This window comes from Canis lupus, chromosome 20 (genome assembly GCF_048164855.1).
Source record: "Canis lupus baileyi chromosome 20, mCanLup2.hap1, whole genome shotgun sequence".
Lineage (NCBI taxonomy): Eukaryota > Metazoa > Chordata > Mammalia > Carnivora > Canidae > Canis > Canis lupus.
This window is the reverse complement of record NC_132857.1, coordinates 46,788,545-46,809,662: the sequence shown is the minus strand read 5'-3', so window position 1 is coordinate 46,809,662 and position 21,118 is coordinate 46,788,545. Positions and strand designations below refer to the sequence as shown.

The window sequence follows — 21,118 nt, the reverse complement described above, 5'->3', positions numbered from 1 at the left end:
GGGCCTTACCTACCCGTATACTTATAACTATATATTTTAAATTTGGTATTCTTTTTTTTTAAGATTTTATTTACTTATTCATGAGAGAGGCAGAGACATAGGCAGAGGGAGAAACAGGCTTCCCGTGGGGAAACCAATGCAGGACTTGATCCCAGGACCCCAGGATCATGCCCTGAGCTGAAGGCAGATGCTCAACCACAGAGCCACCCAGGAGTCCCGAAATTTTGTATTCTTAAGGACACCAAAAATGTATGCTCTTCAGATCCATAAAGTCTGGGTCCATTTCTAGACTTGATATTCTTCAGTGCCTAATTAAATTGACGGATGAATGGATCAAGATGTCAAGCAATGAAGATAATATTTCATCTCTCCACCATCTCATTTGGAGTCATTCTTTTTTCTCTGAAAATTTTGGATAGCTAAAATTTCCTAGTGCTAACCTTCTCCTGCTAATCTATAACTTCCTGGACATCACTTCTATCATTTTTCACTCAATCTGATAAATCCTCTTTCCCCTCATCTCCTGGAAAGCAATAGGCTGAAAATCTTTCCTATGTTCCTAACGATCTGTTGCCTTTTTAATTCATTTTAGCAATCTTAGAAACATAGAGACACTCTTTGATCCTCCACTTAGTCAATCTTAGGTCTCTGATTCCTCCTGAAGAAACCTATTAAATGATATTGAGAGTCGGACTTAAATTTTAACATATCCTTTTATCCATAACTTGTTCACCCCCTAGCTAATCCCTCATGGTACTATTTTAAATCTTGTCCAAGTGCTTGAGACTAACATTTCTACTGACCCCTCACTCTTAGCTATTGATTGCTTCTCTCAGTTTACAACAGGTATCATAGTACTTTGAATAGAGGAGGATCCAGCATCTGCAGGTGAAGTTGAAATTACTGAATCTGCTTCCACTTGATGGGAAAGCCTTCAATACAGAAATTTTCAGATGGCATAGGCTGTGGGAGAAAAAAAAAAGAAAAGCAGAAATACTATTTCCATCTTATTAGGATTAATGCCATCCCCATGAAGAAAGGTCTTTAGTTAAATGAAAAAGAAACGTTAAGGAGACAGGTCACTGAAATGTTATCAGAAATTACTTATTAAGAACTTAATATCAGTGAAGATTTAAATACTCCAGAGAAACACATAAATTATTACTAACTTCTATGATTTCCAATTTCAGAGTACATTCCATATAGTGTTGTTATGAGGCATATTTATGTGTTCATGGCATTCCAACATATAAATTAAACTTCACAGTAAAAGGTTCAGTGCTGATGTCAGTGATAGTTTGAAAAAGAGTAAAACACAGGCATTAAAATTCTAATGAGAACTTTAAGTTTAGAAAAATTGTGGAAGAATTTTTATTTCATGTAAGCAGACAGGAGCCTCATTAAAATTGTCATATGCTTCTTAGCTTCTCACAAATTGAAAGTATAAAAAAAAGTTTTGCTATAAAAAAGGCACAGCTGCTAATGAGAAAGGACTTTAATTAACAGATCCACTTGGAAAAAGGTAAACACGTTGCATTTCACGAATTTAAGAATTTTGTTGCCATATTTGATGCATACTAAATATTTTGTCAATTATAGACTAACTGATGCAAGATATTTCCATATGGATCATTTGAATAATAATAACTAACATGTATTAAACTCTTTACTCAGTGTCCAGTACTATTCTAAGTGCTATTTATATATTTGTTGTTTATGTCACCAAAACTAATCAGGGAAATACTACTTACCTTCACCTCGTGGATAAGCAAACTAAGCTCAGAGAGGTTAAATAACTTATTCCTGGTCACACAGGGTTAGGATTTGAGCTGCAGACATATGATTCAAGAGTTAGTTCTCTTAACTACCTCTCTGAAGGCAAATATGCAGAATTTTTTTTAATCCTTTCACTTTATTGGAGTTCAATTTGCCAACATATAGCATATCACCCAGTGCTCATCCGGTCAAGTGCCCCCCTCAGTGCCCGTCACCCAGTCCCCCCCATTCACCTCCCTTTCCACCACCCCTTGTTCATTTCCCGAAATTAGGAGTCTCTCATGTTCTGTCTCCCTCTCTGATATTTCCCACTCATTTTCTCTCCTTTCCCCTTTAATCCCTTTCACTATTTTTTATATTCCCCAAAGGAATGAGACCATATAATGTTTGTCCTTCGATTGACTTACTTCACTCAGTATCATACCCTCCAGTTCCAACCACCTTGAAGCAAATGGTGGGTATTCATCCTTTCTAATGGCTGAGTAACATTCCATTGTATATACAGACCACAGCTTCTTTATCCATCATCTTTCGATGGACACCGAGGCTCCTTCCACAGTTTGGCTCTTGTGGCCATTGCTGTTATAAACGTTGGGGTGCAGGTGTCCTGCCATTTCACTGCATCTGTATCTTTGGGGTAAATCCCCAGCAGTGCAATTGCTGGGTCGTAGGGCAGATGTATTTTTAACTCTTTGAGGAACCTCCGCACAGTTTTCCAGAGTGATTATACCAGTTCACATTCCTAAAAACAGTGCAAGAGGGTTCCCCTTTCTCCGCATTCTCTCCAGCATTTGTTGTTTCCTGTCTTGTCAATTTTCACCATCCTCACTGGTATGAGGTGGTATCTCATTGTGGTCTTGATTTGTATTTCCCTGATGGCCAGTGATATGGAGCATTTTCTCATGTGCTTGTTGGCCATGTCTATGTCTTCTTTGGTGAAATTTCTGTTCGTGTCTTTGCCCACTTCATGATTGGATTGTTTGTTTCTTTGCTGTTGAGTTTAATAAGTTCTTTATAGATCTTGGATAGTAGCCCTTTATCTGATAGGTCATTTGCAAATATCCTCTCCCATTCTGTAGGTTTTCTTTTAGTTTTGTGGACTGTTTCTTTTGCTGTGCAGAAGCTTTTTCTCTTGATGAAGTTCCAATAGTTCATTTTTGCTTTTGTTTCTCTTGCCTTCATGTATGTATCTTGCAAGAAGTTGCTGTGGCCAAGTTCAAAAAAGGTGTTGCCTGTGTTCTCCTTTAAGATTTTGATGGATTCTTGTCTCACATGTAGATCTTTCATCCATTTTGAGTTTATCTTTGTGTAAGGTGTAAGAGAAAGGGCTAGTTTCATTCACCTGCATGTGGCTGTCCAATTTTCCCAGCACCATTGATTAAAGAGACTGTCCTTTTTTCAGTGGATAGTCTCTCTTGCTTTGTCAAATATTAGTTGACCATAGAGTTGAGGGCCCATTACTGGGTTCTCTATCTATTCTGTCCCATTGACCTATGTGTCTGTTTTTGTGCCAGTACCACACTGTCTTGATGACCACGGCTTTGTAGTACAACCTGAAATCTGGCATTGTGATGCCCCAGCTCTGGTTTTCTTTTTTAATATTCCCCTGACTATGCGGGGTCTTTTCTGATTCCACAAAAATCTTAAGATGATTTGTTCCAACTCTCTGAAGAAACTTCATGGTATTTTGATAAGGATTGCATTAAATGTGTACATTGCCCTGGGTAACATTGACATTTTCACAATATTAATTCTTACAATCCATGAGCATGGAATATTTTTCCATCTCTTTGTGTCTTCCTCAATTTCTTTCAGAAGTGTTCTGTAGTTTTTAGGGTATAGATCCTTTACCTCTTTGGTTAGGTTTATTCCTAGGTATCTTATGCTTTTGGGTGCAATTGTAAATGGGATTGACTCCTTAATTTCTCTTTCTTCAGTCTCATTGTTAGTGTATAGAAATGCCACTGACTTCTGGGCATTGATTTTGTATCCTGCCACACTGCTGAATTGCTGTATGAGTTCTAGCAATCTTGGGGTGGAGGCTTTTGGATTTTCTATGTGCAATATCATGTCATCTACAAAGAGGGAGAGTTCAACTTCTTCTTTGCCAATTAGAATGCCTTTTATTTCTTTTTGTTGCCTGATTGCTGAGGCTAGGACTTCCAGTACTATGTTGAATAGCAGTGGTGAGAGTGGACATCCCTGTCTTGTTCCTGATCTTAGGGGAAAGACTCCCAGTACTTCCCCATTGAGAATGATATTTGCTGTGGGCTTTTCGTAGATGGCTTTTAAGATGCTGAGGAATGTTCTCTCTATCCCTATACTCTGAAGAGTTTTGATCAGGAATGGATGCTGTATTTTGTCAAATGCTTTCTCTGCATCTATTGAGAGGATCATATGGTTCTTGTTTTTTCTCTTGCTGATATGATCTATCACATTGATTACTTTATGAGTATTGAACCAGCCTTGCATCCTGGGGATAAATCCCACTTGGTCATGGTGAATAATCTTCTTAATGTACTGTTGAATCCTATTGGCTAGTATCTTATTTAGAATTTTTGCATCTGTGTTCATCAGGGATATTGGTCTATAATTCTTCTTTTTGGTGAGATCTTCATCTGGTTTTGGAATTAAGGTGATGCTGGCCTCATAGAATGAGTTTGGAAGTATTCCATCTCTTTCTATCTTTCGGAACAGCTTTAGCAGAATAGGTATTATTTCTTCTTTATACGTTTGATAGAATTCCCCTGGGAAGCCATCTGGCCCTGGACTTTTGTGTCTTGGGAGGTTTTTGATGACTGCTTCAATTTTCTCCCTGGTTAGCAGCCTGTTCAGGTTTTCTATTTCTTCCTCTTCCAGTTTTGGTAGTTTGTGGTTTTCCATAAATGCATCCATTTCTTCTAGACTGCCTAATTTATTGGTGTATAGTTGCCCATAATATGTTTTTAAAATCATTTGTATTTCCTTGGTATTGGTGGTGATCTCTCCTTTTCTATTTGTGATTTTATTAATTTGAGTCTTTTGTCTTTTGTTTTTAATAATACTGGCTAATGGTTTATCTATCTTATTAATTCTTTCAAAGAACCAACTTCTGGTTTTGTTGATCTGCTCCACAGTTCTTCTGGTCTCTATTTCATTTAGTTCTGCTCGAATCTTTATTAACTCTCTTCTTCTGCTGGGTGTAGGTTTTATTTGCTGTTCTTTCTCCAGTTCCTTTAGGTGCAAGGTTAGCTTTTGTATTTGGGTTTTTTCCAGTTTTTTGAGGGATGCTTGTATTGCAAGCATGTATTTCCCTCTCAGGACTGCTTTTGCTGTATCCCAACGATTTTGAATGGTTGTATCTTCATTCTCATTAGTTTCCATGAATCTATTTAATTTTTCTCTAATTTCCTGGTTGACCCTTCATCTTTTAGAAGGATGGTCTTTAACCTCCACATATTTGAATTTCTTCCAAGTTTCTTCTTGTGATTGAGTTCTAGTTTCAAAGCATTATGGTCTGAAAATATACAGGGGATAATCCCAATCTTTTGGTATTGGTTAAGACCTGATTTGTGACCCAGTATGTGGTCTATTCTGGAGAAAGTTCCATGTGCACTTGAGAAGAATGTGTATTCAGTTGTGTTCAGATGTAAAGTTCTATAAATATCTGTGAAATCCATCTGGTCCAGTTGTTTCTTTGGAGATATTATGCTTAGAAGATCTGTCATTTGCAGAAAGTGCCGTGTTGAAGTCTCCCAGTAGAAGTGTATTATTATCTAAGTATATCTTAGCTTTGGTTATTAATTGATATACTTGGCAGCTCCCACATTAGGGACATAAATATTCATGATTGTTAAGTCCTCTTGTTGGATTCTTTAAGTATGATATAGTGTCCCTCTTCATCTCTTACTACAGTCTTTGGGGTAAACTTTAACTTATCTAATATGAAGATGGCTACCCCTGCTTTCTTTTGAGGACCATTTGAATGGTAAATGGTTTTCCAACCTTTTATTTTCAGGCTGTAGGTGTCCTTAGGTCTAAAATGAGTCTCTCGTAGACAGAAAATAGATGGGTCTTTCTTTTTTTATCCAGTCTGAAACCCTGCGTCTTTTGATGGGATCATTAAGCCCATTCACATTCAGAGTTACTATTGAAAGATATGAATTTAGTGTCATCATAATACCTATTCAGTTCCTGCTTTTATAGATTGTTTCTTTGGACTTCCTCTTTCTTCTACAGAGTCCTCCTTAATATTTCTTGCAAAGCTGGTTTGGTGGTCACATATTCTTTCAGTTTCTGCCTATCTTGGAAGCTCTTTATCTCTCCTTCTATTCTGAATGAGAGCCTTGCTGGATAGAGTATTCTTGGCTGCATGTTCTTCTCATTTAGGACCTTGAATATATCCTGCCAGCCTTTTCTGGCCTGCCAGGTCTCTGTGGAGAAGTCTTCTGTTAACCTAATACTTCTCCCCATATAAGTTAGGGATCTCTTTTCTCTTGCTGCTTTAAGGATTTTCTCTATATCTTTGGAATTTGCAAGTTTCAGTATTAAATGCTGGGATGTTGAATGGTTTTCATTGATTTTAGGGAGGTCTCTCTATCTCCTGGATATGAATACCTGTTTCCCTCCCCAAGTTAGGGAAGTTCTCAGCTATGATTTGTTCAAATACACTTTCTGGCCCTCTGGCCCTCTTGGCGCCCTCTGGAACCCCAATTATATGTAGATTTTTCCTTCTGAGGCTGTCATTTATTTCCCTTAACCTTTCTTCATGACCTTTTAATTGTTTTTCTCTTTTTTCCTCAGCTTCTTTCCTTTGCCATCAACTTGTCTTCTATGTCAGTCACTCGTTCTTCTACCTCATTAACCCTCATTGTTAGGAGCTCCAGTGGATTGCATCTCATTAATTTATTTTTAATTTTGGCCTGATTAGATCTAAATTCTGCAGTCATGAAGTCTCTTGAATCCTTTATGCTTTTTTCCAGAGCCTCCAGTAGCTTTATTATTGTGCTTCTGCATTGGCTTTCTGACATTGAATTGTAATCCAAATTCTGTAACTCTGTGGGAGAGAGGACTGTTTCTGATTCTTTCTTTTGTGGTGAGTTCTTCTTTCTAGTCATTTTGCTCAGTGCAGAGTGGCTAAAAACAAGTTGTGCTGGAATAAGGAAGAAAAAAAAAGGGAACAAACAAACAAAAACAAAAAAACAAGGTGGGTATCCTCTGGCTCTATAGTCTGTAAATCCCTCGACTTCCCCTGGAGCTTCCCAGTGCTACTGGGTCAAGAACTTGTTCTTACCCTGTCCTTCTAGCTGGTCTTCTGGGGGCGGGGCCTGTGGTGCTGAGTCTCAGGTGTGTGCACCTGAGGGAGCTGCCCTGCCCCCTGCCAGGTGCACAGCTCAGTGGGAGCTGTTTATCCCATGGGGCCTCTAACCTTGGCAGCCTGGCTCCATCCCAGGCACAGGGTGACACCAGGAGGAACAGCAACTGTGGTGGCGGCCAGCTCTCCAGCCCTAGAGTCAGCTCCTGCAGTAACTACCGCAGCTACCCGTCTTCAGGGGCCTGGATGCTCCCGGGGCAGGGGGCCCAACTGCACAGCTCAGGGGCCATTGGGGGCAGGAGCGTCCTTGCGGTCCTGGGCCCTCCCTTCCTCTGCCTGTCCCGGGGGGAGCGCAGGATGGGGGCTGTGTCCCCTGGCGCCTTGGGCTCGGGGGCCTGTGCCCCTGGAATCGCTCTGGGAGCCACACAGCCCCCGAGCAGCCTCCAAGCTCCTCCCAAGGCCCTGCCAGGCCCGGGCTCCAGCACTTTAGGGAGCTCGGCCCGCAGTGTGGGGCGCTTTCCCCTGGGCCGCACCTCCTCTGGTAGTGACCCCAGGACCTGGGGCCTCCATTGCCCCTCCAGGGATCCTGCCCGAGCTCCCTGTGAGCGCCTTTCCCTCCGGGAAAATTGCTAAAGTTCCCACTTCTCCAGGCCTGGGCTCTCCTGTCCTGGAGGCTCCCGGGGGGTTGGGGGGGCCTTAGCCCGTCTCCTCGTGGGGGCCCCTTCCCTTGGATGCTTTTTTATTTTTATTTTTTTGTCTTCCTACCTTGTTGGAAGCCGAACTCTTCTCACTGTAGTAGCATCCCAGCTGTTCTCTCTTTAAATCAGGCCGAATTCATAGGTTTTCAGGATGATTTGAAAGTTATCCAGGTAAGTTGGTGGGGACAGGTGACTTGGGGACCCTACTCCTCCGCCATCCTGCCCCGCCCCTGAAATATGCAGAATTTGTTCTGAAGTGTGTGCTGTCTTAAGTGAACAATGTTATTGGAGTACCTTACATTGTATCTGATATAGAAAAGAGTCACTGTGACCAGTGGCCTTATCATAGACAGCTCAGTGGTTGGATTGATTTTATTGGCAGCTACAAGATCTGCCCGAAAGCTCAAGAGTATTTGAAATCAGACAATTTCAGATTCCAAACTTCTCTTGCCAGTCACTAGCTGAGTGGCTGTGGGCAAGTTTCTTAGCTTTTCTGAACTTCTCTTTACTCGTTTGTGATGTTTGGGTAACAATGCCCATTTTTTAGGTCTTGCATAATTATAAAAGTAAGCTATGTGAATGAAATGAAGTTATTTGTTCCCTTATAACCAGAAAACAGATAATTATTTACCACTATTGGAAGAAATAGAGTTTTAGAAGGTAAATATTTCTAGTGTACACTGTATACTTGAAATTCATTTTGATGCTTCCAACTCATTTTAATGCAGATAAATAAAGACTTTCCTTCTTTTTTCTAAAAGAGGATGAATCCTAGAAAAAAATTTAAAACAATAATACAAATATAAATATTAATTCAAGTTCTATAACAAAAAAGAAAAGAAATCCCTTCATGCAAGAAGTAGCAGTCCCTGAGAAGTCAGGCCTTATCTTAATATATGGACTCTAAGATCTTGCTTGTTTTGGTCAGGAAACTGGCAGGGAATTTTGATCTGAAATCTATACAATAATGGTTGTGGAGTTAAATATTTCCTACTAACATGGGGAAAGATTCCCACGTTGAGAAATTAAGAAATTTTAGTTTCATGTGGCCTGAAATATGAAATACTGGGTCCCAGAATAGAAGCAAGAGTTACATTTGGCAAGGAGGGTTCTACAAAGTAGACCACACAACAGTCCCATAAGGAAAAATAGGCCTAATGCACAATCACAATAGATGATTGTGCATAATCAAAATATAAAATGCAAGTAAGAAAAATCCTCCCAAAGGAAAGAAAGTAGACACTACTTAATATTTCTGAGTTTTATCTTTGAAAATACATTTTTAAATAATGCATCATGATTTTTGGTAATTATATAGTATTTGATTGTATTCATATGTTTATAGCAGTCAGAGCTTTCCAGAGAAAGAGAACCAATAGAAGATTAACACCCCAGTTTAATAGGTAGCAAGAAAGGAATCTTACCTTCCTCCACCTTTTTGTTCTATTCAGGTCCTATCCTCAAAAGATTGAATCGTGCCCACCCATACTGGAGAGAGCAATACACTCTCATCAGCCTACCAACTGAAATGTTCTCTCTTCTGGAAATATCCTCAGAAATATATCCTAAAATAATGTTTAACCAGCCATCCCCTTAATCCATTCATGTTGATAACATAAAATTATCTATCAACATGTCAAAAGTATTGAAATAATCTGAATGTTCCTTGATTTTCAGGACTAATGGCTTCTGTAAAAAAGAAATTATTATTTCAAAGATATAATTAAAAATAAGACACTGTATGAGAGAAATACTAAGGTTCTTTTGTGGTCAATATAATTAATAATACTTATAAACATTTTCCTAATCATAGAGTTCAAACAACCATAATTCAGGTTTTCCTAAGTCACATTCACAAGAAAGTACAATTTAATTCCATATGAAAAACTATATTTATACATAACATACATTTACAGCACAGTGTGGACTCTATCGTTGACATTTCAAAAAGCTAAAGCATTCTGATCTGTGTTAAATTCACAATTTAGAATACTCTCACTTTCAGAATTATCAGAACGCTTTTTTAAGAGATTTTATTTATTTATTCATGAGAGATGCAGAGAGAGAGAGAGAGGTAGAGACATAGACAGGAAGAAGCAGGCTCCCCATAGGGAACCTGATGTGGGACTCGATTTCTAGACCCAGGATCACGCCCTGAGAGGAAGGCAGGCACTCAACTGCTGAGCCACCCAGGTGCCCCCAGAATTATCAGAATGTTTAAACATGAACTGATGACCCAACATTGACCAAAATTTACCTAGGACACGTGAATGGGAGGGACTGTGGGATACACTATCCTGTAGTGTTCTAATTTCTCTTCATATTGTGTTAACTCTGAAGAACAGTGTATCTAAGTTACAAAATGACTTTATAAAAACATCAGTGACAGATTGTCAGTTTTTTACAATGTAACAATATAAATGGCCACTCCAAGAAATGCTGGATATTTTGAAAACTAATAGTTCAACATTTTGTTCTCTACATTGGTTACAGTTTGTTATTTAAAGATACACATGAAGAAGCTAGAGAGACATGACAAGAAAGAGTCCATCCCTTCAGATAAAGCAAGGTGCTTGTTTTCTGAATTTGGGTATATTTACTTTATTTCCATTTTCCAGTTTCACTTTTTAAATTTTCACACCTAATTATTCTTAACTCATAAGTAATTAATATTTGATATAATAGCCTTCCCATTGAAAGCTGGTGGTGATTGTGTGTCTACGCCTTTGTCATCACCCTTTCCTATTAAAAAGAGAATTAGATTATTTCACAATGAACAAGGAAGCACACAGTGTCATTAAACAAAGTCAAGCTTTTTAGAAAAATAATACCTCACTGCTACCAGCACCATGAATCTTAAAGTAGCTACATATTCTTTTTGCTAGCACAAATTTGCATATGTGGTATACAGTTAGAATGTGGAAATTCAAAATGTGGAACTCAAATCTTTCAAAACAGAAATAAAATACAATGCATGAATGATGTCTACAGGTTTTCCCCCTCTTATGTATTGTCAGCATGCCAATATCTCTCATCAGTCTATGATTCAACTGGGATGCAGAAGGAGGCGGACACAGGTAGATTAAATCTTTGACAGTTCCCGTCCAGTGTTATACTCTTTTAATAGAGCTTCAAGAGGCAGCAGGCACACACAATGCATGCCACGTATGATTGATAGAAAGTGTAGTTTGCTTACTCTAATACTTGACAATGAGAAGCAACACCTACTCTGGCGTTACAAATTTGAGCACTGACAACCAAACAGGTGCAGCCTGCCTGCAGACCTTCAAGCCACGCACAGATTTAATTCTCATCCATCAAAAAAAAAAATATAGATTTCTCTGAAAAACTTTAATGCATCTCATTTTATTAACAAATGATGATTTTAATAGAATCTAGGAGTTTTCTCTTTCTCAAATATAAAAAGGTTAATTCAACAACCACTTGAGCATGCCTCTGATTTGTTAATGTTTGGAGCACTAAAGAGATACAAGTCCCCCATTCTTAAATTGTAGGCAAAGAGTGGGTTCAGGGTGGAGATAAAAGAAGTGTCAAATTATTAAAATACAAGATAAAATATATTCATGTTTCAAAAGAATGTTGGTTCATCTCTAATATAACAAGATGAAAATTTTCAGAGTTTAGCTTCATCTGGTGCAAAACAATTGCTTTACATCTAAAAAGCAGTAATCATTTTATCTTCATATATATGTATTCTTGAAAAAAATCACTGAAGGGAGGTAACTGATTCCATTTTACAAATGGGGAAAACTTATTCCAAGAAACAAAACAAGAAACAAAGCTAGAAAACATACAACTTGGATCAAGGTTTGGACTCCCAACTTCTGTATTGCTTGAAAAAATAGCATTGGTTGATGTAGCAAGGATTTGGAACCCCTGATCTTGGTGTTGATGACAGAAACTAGAACATGCATGGAAGAGTGATGGGGGCTGGTTATTTAAATATGAGGGTGGTAATGATACCAAAGGAGAGAACATAAAAAGAGAAGAGAATAGAGAAAAGACATTCTGAAAAAAAAAAATTTAAATAGAGTGCAAGTTAGGAAGAAAAAAATCCAAAAAAAAAAAAAAAAAAAAAAACCAAACAAACAAAAAACAAAAAAATCCTAAAAACAAAGTGGTCAAAGAATATTGGGAAAAAAGTAGAAAAGTATCATGATTACTACGAAAGAGAGTATCATAAAAAAAATTGGTCAGCCATGAGTGAAAACTGCTGTGTCTCCAAAGTCACCACAGTGTCTAACACTGAGTATATTCTCAATGACTGTTATTTAGATTAAAGGATATTCCTAATCTATATACATTGACTTTGACTATCTTTTCACTCAATCTTCCTACTTGGACTTAAAATCTTGAATATGAAAAACAGGATTTTGTCCTTAATTTTATCTCTTTAGCTCACAGTAACTCGATACTGTCTTTATACACAAAATACCACCCTTCCAAATCATGATCTCAAGCATGTTAGCAGTTGTGGTTATAATTTTATCACAGAACTGACTCGACTCCTAGTCTTGACATATCTTGATCTTTTTTTGTCCTTATTCAACCTTATCCCAACTAATAGGAGAACACAAGTTATATTCAGCAAAGAGATATATACTATGTATTTAGAAACAGACATTACAGAATTATGAATCCATATTTCTAACTATCACATTGAGCTACCTTACTTAGAGTCATTTAATAGCAAGACTGGTATAGAAAAATATTTTAAAACAAATATTTGAAGTTAATTCTCTTTGTTCATAGTCAAACCTAACCATATTTAACTTTTGCCCTTCAATTTTTTTTGGAAAGTGTTTTTCTCATAGGCAGTCCCATGTCAGGACTTGAAAAGACAGAGATACTTAGGCTCAAATACCTCCTAGATTTGTCTTCTCCACAGTACCATTTACTTCAGTTCCCTTTTCAGCTGAAATTTAAGAAAAAAAAAATGTTGCCTTGTTTTATAGCTAGAGAAGTTCTAATGGTACAACTTAGAATGCATACATCACAGTTTGGTGTAAGTATTATGGACTGTAAAGATACCAGAAATTTAAGACAATACTAATTTTCTCATGCTTTAGACTGTCTTTACCCTCAAATCTAGAGGGACTATTAGTTATTTTGAATGTCCACTCACTCATATCGTAGTTTAATTCCATCAAGTTATTTAATGTTTCAACTCAAGAGGTGATTCTAGTAAATTGAATTTTGGTCAACTAGATTGAATTAACATCACATCTTTTCAAATTTAGCCTATGCTTGAAAATGGTGATATTTATGGTTCTTGTGGAAAATAGTCTTGCCTTAAAGTAAAATAGACATAGTAGACAACTAAGAAGGTATAACCAGCAAGGTTAGAAGGAGAACACCTTCAGAATGTGTGATGGAAATCCCTATATGATGCATGAAATTAACAATCTGGATGCATTCTCAGAGGCAAACATAAGATGGGTCTTTATTGAATGGTGAGTTTTTGAATATTGTAGAAGTGTCATGCAGTTGTCATGGTGTGTTGGAAATATGGAAATCAGAGGTTGAGGGTCAACAAAAGTTTAATAAATGGATACTGTGAGTTGATTAATAACTAGAGGAGAAATTTTATTTTAGAAAATAAATGTATATGGTATAGCTAGTGGCATCACATAGTGGAGAAAAGTAAACTGTCAGGTTCAAACAAGTAGAAAGCATTTGTAATCTTCCCCCAAGGATGCCTGATAATATCTCCAACAAATGTGGTGTGGGTTTTTTTTAACTTTATTGAGAAATAAGTATGTATCAACCAAGCAACTTTCTGCTTTGTTTTTTTGGCTTACTGAGGGGATCCATTCCATTTTATGAACTATAGCTTCAAGAACCAAGTACTTGGATAGCCTGCTCCCAAGTAGCAATTAGCTTTCCAGTTAGCATCATTTTCACACTTGGTTAGTAAGAGCCTGTTGTAGATTCTATGCCCTTCAAATTCACATATTGAAATTCTAATCCTCAATGTCATGATATTAGGAAGTGAGGCCTTTGTGAGGTTTGCATGAGGTCATAAAGGTAGGGCCCTCATGAATGAGATTAGTGCCTTTATAATTAGGAATGATTCTCTCCTCTTCCTCTCCCCTCATCCCTTGCTCTCCCTCTCCTTTTCCCTGTCCCATGAAGATCCAATAAAAAAAAAAAATAGCTATCTGAAAACTAGGAAGATGGTCTTCACCAGATCTACCAGTTCCTTGATCTAGACTTCCCAGCCTCCTGAACTGTGAAAAAAATAAATGTTTGTTGTTTAAGCCATCCAACCTATGGTATTTTTGTTATAGAGGCAAAATGAAACAGAGTTTTTTTGTCTTGTTTTGTTTTCTTTGGGACAGGTGATCATCCCAGCATGAAATCAGAGTCCAAAGATACTCTTCCCTAGGAAACTTCCAAGGATCAGTTTACCCCAAAAGTGACTTTATGACATTGTGTATTTTGATGATGTTCTTAAAGAAATTGTTACCATTAGTAGTATAATAGCAAATACTATTTACTATATTTTACTATAATTTACTATATTACTTATATTTTAAGCCCATAAAATAAATTCTAAACTAAGATCCCAATACCTAACATCTCCCAATTTCTTACTCCAAACTATATTTCTAGCATGGCCTTTATTCTCCATGTACAGTAAGCCCTAAGCTTTCCCTCCCATGTGAATTTATTACCAAAAATGCATCTGCAATAGAGTGAGCAACCTCTCAAGTGTGTCTGGGACTGAGGGTGTTCTCAGAATGTGGGAATTTTGGTGCTAGAATGATGAGAATCCCAGACAAACCAGGAGGGGTTGTTAGCCCACCTTCAAGGGTGATTTCAAATGCTACTTTCATGACAAGTCTTTTTGTCTCATCACGTGATATCACTACTGTCTCCTAACCTCCTCTAATGGCACAACATAAACTTTTCCATTGCCAGGTGTTTCGGTTCTTCTTGCTATTACCTAAAAACCCAAAGGAATTTCCTTCACAGGCCTTGTTATTCACTCTTTCTGACCATTTTTGTACATAAATATTTCTCACTCCACCCCCCCACCTTTGGATAATGAGGATGAGATTCTTGCTGAAAAGTACTGCAAAGGTGCTTTTATTTCTGATTCCAGATGATTGACCAGGCACACATATTTACCTTTTGGCCTTTCCAAAGACTCACTTATAAATAGCAAAAGTCATATCCAGAAGAAAAACACATCCCCGGTAAGCACTGGATAACTGAGCAGTTTTCAGCAGCATCACTAGAGCAGAAATGTTGAAAAGTGTCTGCAAGATACAAAATAAGTTTTATGACAACATAGCAGCCCCAGCCCTGCAAGACAGGAGATCACTGAAGAGCAGGAGAATAGCCCCTGGTATTGGAAATCAGGCTCAGGAAGAAGAAGGGGCCCCACATAGCCACCATAGGGGAAATTAATTTAAAAACTGGAGAATAGTAGGACTTATTGTCAAAGCAGCTAAAAGTAGTATTTGCTCTCAGGCTAAAGGCAGGAAAAAATACTTTCTAAATCAGACATCTCTTCTACATAGGCCAGATAAGATAAGCCCTAGAGGACAGGAAAAAAAAGGGGGGGGGGGGGCGATGAGATGGCAAAGTAGGTATCCTCCCAAGGAAATGGAATCTGGGACACAGAAAGCAGACTTGTTGAATCTCCGAGTACCTCTGACCACAACTTACCTGAATCCAGGGAAATGATAACTCCCAGTGTTCTGAAAATTGCAATCAACTTATCAAAACTAATAAATTAGTTCCTCATTTATAAGCATGATATAAACACAACAGTAACCAAGAATCACCAAGCATTAGGAGAAAATCATTAGTGTAAATAAGATGAACAACACCAACCTAAAAGCAGAAAAATAAATACTGATGAAAACATTTAATTCATAAGTCATAAAAGAACTTAAAATTATGAAATTAATATCCTTGTAAATCTTTTATAAAATATGATATTCATAAGAGAAGATCACATTTCTATGACAAAAGAATAATCACAGCACAAGAAAGAGTTCTTAAAAATTAACAGAAGTTATTAATGTTATTGATAGAAAGTCTAAATAAAAGTGAAGAGTGAACTAATAATATACATGATTGAATTATTTAATTCTCAGAGAATATAATGTAAAGGGATAGAAAAAAATGGTAGAGAAGATGAAATAAAAGACAAAAAGGGTAAATTCAGAAAATTCAACAATTATTCAATAGTAGGAGGGCACAGAAAAATATAAAAACATAATAAAAGGATATTTGGGGGCTAAAAAATGAATATTTAGATCAGAAACATATTAAGTTCCAGAACCATATTTTCATAAACATTGGTGAAGATCCTGCCACTTGACTATTTAACATATATTTTTCCTTCTTTACAACATGGGTCCACTTATTTTCCAGAGTGGTCCTATGCTCAGCCAACAAACTGTTTTCCAGCATTCCTTGAAGCTGTATATGAAATAGTAGTGACTAACGACACAAAAGCAGGAATTACTGGATGGGACATCTACAAAAACATCTTTAAAAAGGTATGTTTTGCCCTCTGCCATCTCTTTTCCTTTCTATCTGGGATAAAGATGCAGTGCTGGCACCGATACTAAGTTAGGTTAAACATGAAGATAAAGTCATAGGATAGTAAAAGCTGAGCAGAAAAAGATAAAAGGGGCCTGAGTCATTACAGGTATTATAAATCTACGATACAAATTCTGAACAATCTATTTCAGACTTATTATATGTTATAAAATTAAGTGTCCTTTGGTTAAGCCACTGAGATGAGGTTCCTATTGCACATATTAAATGCAAATCCCTAAGTCGGGGTAACAATTCTGAGAACAAAAACAGAGTGGTTAAAATAAATCACTTAGTACAGGAGTTTATGTAACAAATTGAAAACAGCTAAATAACAGAATAGTGAACAAAATAGTGAATTGGGCGATTTACTCAAAGATCTGCCTCGGAATTCATCAAGAAGGGATAAAAAGAAAGAATCAAAGGAAGAATTGAGAGCTATGAAAGCTAGAGATATAGGTCAGTAGCCATGCACTAGGAGTCTAAAAGGAAATGGGGGGGGGGGGGAATGAGGTAATATTTAAAGGAATATTGACCAAGTTTTTCCCAGAATTAAAAATTTCAAAAAACCTTAGGATTTAAAGATTAAATAACAAAAAGGATGGAGAAAATAACTATAAATGCACAGATAAATGATAACTACAAAATTTAAGAGCATCAGATGCAAAAGAAATTGTAAAAATTTATTAAAGGATATTGGAAGGGAAAGTGTAGCACCAAAAAGAAATATGAATCAGATCAACATCAGCATGCTCAAAGCAACTTGATATACAGGAAAATAATGAAATTATCATTGCAAGTCTTGAAGGAAAATAAGTTTTCAGGTATGCAAGGGCTCAAAGACTTACCACATGAAGCACTTTTTAATAATATTCTTAGAGAAAGCATCACAGCAAGAAGAAAAATCTTGGTGGAGTCTATAAGATATATAGGAAGTAAGGCTGCATAACTGACTCATCATGCATGTGGTTACCGAAATAAATAAGAAACTAAAGACAACAAATCAAAACAAACAAAAGGATATAATCAATTCAGAATGAAAATCCAGTCTCTGTTGTGGCCTCATTAGTACACAAATTATTTTAGATGTCTATCTCAGTTATTGATGTGTCAAGCAGGAAAAATATGAAAATACTTTACATTATCTAATGGACATAGATAGGACCCTACATCTAACAATTAAAGAATATACATTTTTTTCAAGTACACATGAAAATTTTATTTACATTAGCTACATTTTAAGGCAAAAAAAAAAAACAAGTTATGATAGATTTCAAAAAAATATACGTTCCATATTTTGGACCACATGGCAATTAAGTTAGAAACTAATAGAATAGATAACATAAAAATATATGTTTAGAAAATTTATACATTCTAAATATCTAATGAACTACAAATGGAATTAAAACATATCGTAGGAGTTATTGAGACCTGAATGATCTTGAAAATGACCATATTGTCACTTACATATTAAAGCTAGACTATTCCTTACATGAAAATTTAGAACCTTAAATTCATTCACCAGGAAAGAAGAAAAACTGAAAATGTGTTAAATATCCAACATAGGAGTTAGAAAAATAATCATGAAGTAAACCCAAAGCAAAAAATAGAAGAGAAATAAAAATGCTCAGATATGAGAGTAATGAATTATAAAATAATGAGTCAATGGAGAATAAAACAAGTCAAATCTGCCTCTTTAGTGTCTAGTAGAATGAACAGAACACAGGCAAGAGCAATCAAAAGAAAAATAAAAATACACATAGGTGCCATGGTTTCTCATAATTATGACAGGGTCATCTTTTAAAGTGTAACAATATGAAAACAGAGAGGCATAAAGGAAAGGAGTATATCACTTTCCTAAATAAAAGCAATTGGTTTTGCTCATATAGAAAGAGGAGAAAGATATACTATTCAACATTTTTGGAAAATAAAGGCCAAAATACAATTTTCAGATGATACACATCCTTACATCAAAAATTCAAGTTGCTCAGCTAAAAAAATATATATATATATTTAATATAAATGTAATAAAAATAATTTATAAAATAATAGAAATAAGAGTTTTATCCATTTGCCAAAGAGTCTTTTTTTAATCCTACAAAATATCTAGAAATAAATTTATAAGGTTAATATATACAGCTCAGCTTGGGGTCATATCATAATAATAGTCATAATCATTTCAATAGAAAGCTTCATTAATGTAAATATGATAGTTTCAAAAGAAAGATTCATTAATGTAAATATGGTCATTCTCTTAAATTTAATGTATATAAATCTAATGAAATTCTAATCGGTGTTCCAAATTAAATTTTGTAAAAGATGAGTAATACATAGTTTTTTGTGTCTGGCATCTTTCACTTAGTGTAATGAACACTTTGTATGATTTCTAGTGTTAAATGTGTTAGGTATATTTCATGAACCGGCACATGGTCTATTTTGGTGAATGTTCCACATAAGCCTGAGAAAAATATATATTCTGGGTGGAGTGTTCTATAAAAATGCCAGTCAGATCAAGTTGATGGAAATAGCTACTCAAGTCATCTATATCCAGATCTTCCAGTTTGATCTATCAATTATTAACACAAGGGTGCTGAGGTCTCTAACAATAATTTTTTCAGATATATGTGTCAGTTTTTGCCACATGTATTTTGCTCTTGTTGGGTGTACAACCATTAAGACTGTTATTTTCCTAGAGAATTGACCCTTTTATCATCAAATAATGTCCCTTTTTATCCTGGATAATTTCCCTTGTTCCGAAGTCTACTTTGACCAAAATTAATGTAGCTATACCAGCTTTCTTTTTCATCATTGTCATATCTTTCTTCATCTCTTTAGTTTTTTTTTTTTTAAGATTTTATTTATTTATTAGAGACACAGAGAGAGAGGCAGAGACACAGGTAAGAGGAGAAGCAGGCTCCATGCAGGGAGCCCAACCTGGGACTCGATCCTGGGTCTCCAGGATCACACCCTAGGCTGAAGGCGGCACTAAACCTCTGAGCCACCAGGGCTGCCCACATCTTTTTAGTTTTAACTTAAGACTTTAAAGTGGGTTACTTACAGACAACCTATAGTTGTGTCTTATTTTTATCCTCTCTAACAATCTATCTTTTAATTGGTGTACTTGGACAATTCATATTTTAAGTGAGTATTGATACAGTTGGATTAATACCTACCAGGACTGTACCTTTCTATTCCTGGCATTTATTCTTTATCTCTTTATTTCCACTTTTTTCTTCTCCCTTCTTTAATTTTAATAGAGCATTTTACATGATTCAATTTTATCTCCTCTCTTAGCATATGCATTATACTTCTTTATTATTTTTAGAGTTTACAATATCCATTTTTAACTAACCTAAGCAAAACCTCAAATAAACTATACCACTATATATATATATATATGTGTGCAGGGAACTTGTAACAGAGGAATTAGATTTCTTCCTTATCTCTTGTAACATTACTGCCCATTTATTTCATTTATCCACATCCATACACTATAATCATGTAAAATATTGTAACTATTGTTTTTTAAAACAGCTGTTATATTTTTAAATTAATTAAGAATGAGAAAAATAAAGAAGTTTATTTTACCTTCATTTCAGTGATGCCTTTCCTTTCTTTATAAAATCTTTGCTTTCTCAGAGTGAGGTTTTCTTGTTTTTTAACATGTCTTATACTTTCTTGTTGAAAACTGGATATATTGTATCAGGTGATAGGAACTGAGTTAAATAGTCTCTTAGTGTGAGGACTCATGTTAATCTTTCTAGAAGTTAGACAACCTTAGACTATCTTTTTTTCAGCTGTGGGTGCCAGAGACTTTAAGTTCCTCTAGTATCCTCAATTTTGTATCCTTTGGGGTTTCCTAAGAACTGCTCTTTGAATACAGTCTGTACCTTGAAGATCTTTAAACTGCAATCTACTCTTATTCTAGAGCCCTGTTGGCATGGTGCTTTCTATAATCTTCCAATTAAATTCCAGTCTTTTACAGAGCCTGTGTCTCGGTTATGGGACCATCACAAGGTTTCTTTATTGGTATAAATTTACTCTCTGCCCCCTACTCCTTTCCTTGCCTGAAGGATTACTAACCTATTTCAATGAAGTAATGTCCTTTACTGAGTATTTTTCTCCTTTGGTGAGGTAGGAAAACCAGAGGGAACTGGAATAAGGAGGGATTCCCTTTCTCCAGCTGAAATAATGTATCAGAATTGAATTTTGGCAGTCTTTTTACCTAGAGAGTGGGACTTTGTTATAAGGATGACTCTGGTTATTCTTCTCTTTCCCTTTCCAGAGCCATGAGGGACTTTTTCTCAGATTCTCACAGAAAGAATCTAGTAAAGTTCCTGGGAGGAAAGCTCAGGAAAGTTTTGTAGACTCTCCTAAGACATCAGCTCAGAAGAGATTCATTCTCAGGTTAGTCCACACTTGGGTCTAGGAATTCACCAAAGTTGTCATTTAAATGTTCCAACCAGTTTATGGCATCAGTACATTTTGACCCAGGTAAGTAGATCTTGATTTCTCTATCTATCATCTATCTATCATCTATCTATCTATCTATCATCTATCTTTCTATCTTTCTTGCTTTAGCTTAGACTTCTGAATGCATCTCTCTCTCTCTCTCTCTCCAGATTTCAGGATGGCAGACTGCTGTGTGACCCCAGTTCTTACCCAGGTCTTTTTTTAAAAAAATATTATATTTATTTATTCATGAGAGACACAGAGAGAGGCAGAGACATAGGCAGAGGGAGAAGCAGGCGACTCAATCCCAGGACCCAGG

The 21,118-nt window shown here is 36.3% G+C and overlaps 1 long non-coding RNA gene across 1 annotated transcript in view; it reads right to left on the bottom strand.

Moving 5' to 3' along the window:
- Nucleotides 1–12,403: 12,403 nt before the first annotated feature.
- Nucleotides 12,404–21,118, bottom strand: part of LOC140612118 (uncharacterized) — a 69,912-nt gene continuing 61,197 nt past the window's right edge. Inside the window, exons 2-3 of the long non-coding RNA XR_012013427.1 lie at nucleotides 14,923–15,053; nucleotides 12,404–12,703 (exon numbers count right to left, since the gene is read on the bottom strand). This is a non-coding gene — a long non-coding RNA (uncharacterized lncRNA). The remainder of the gene's footprint in view (nucleotides 12,704–14,922; nucleotides 15,054–21,118) is intronic.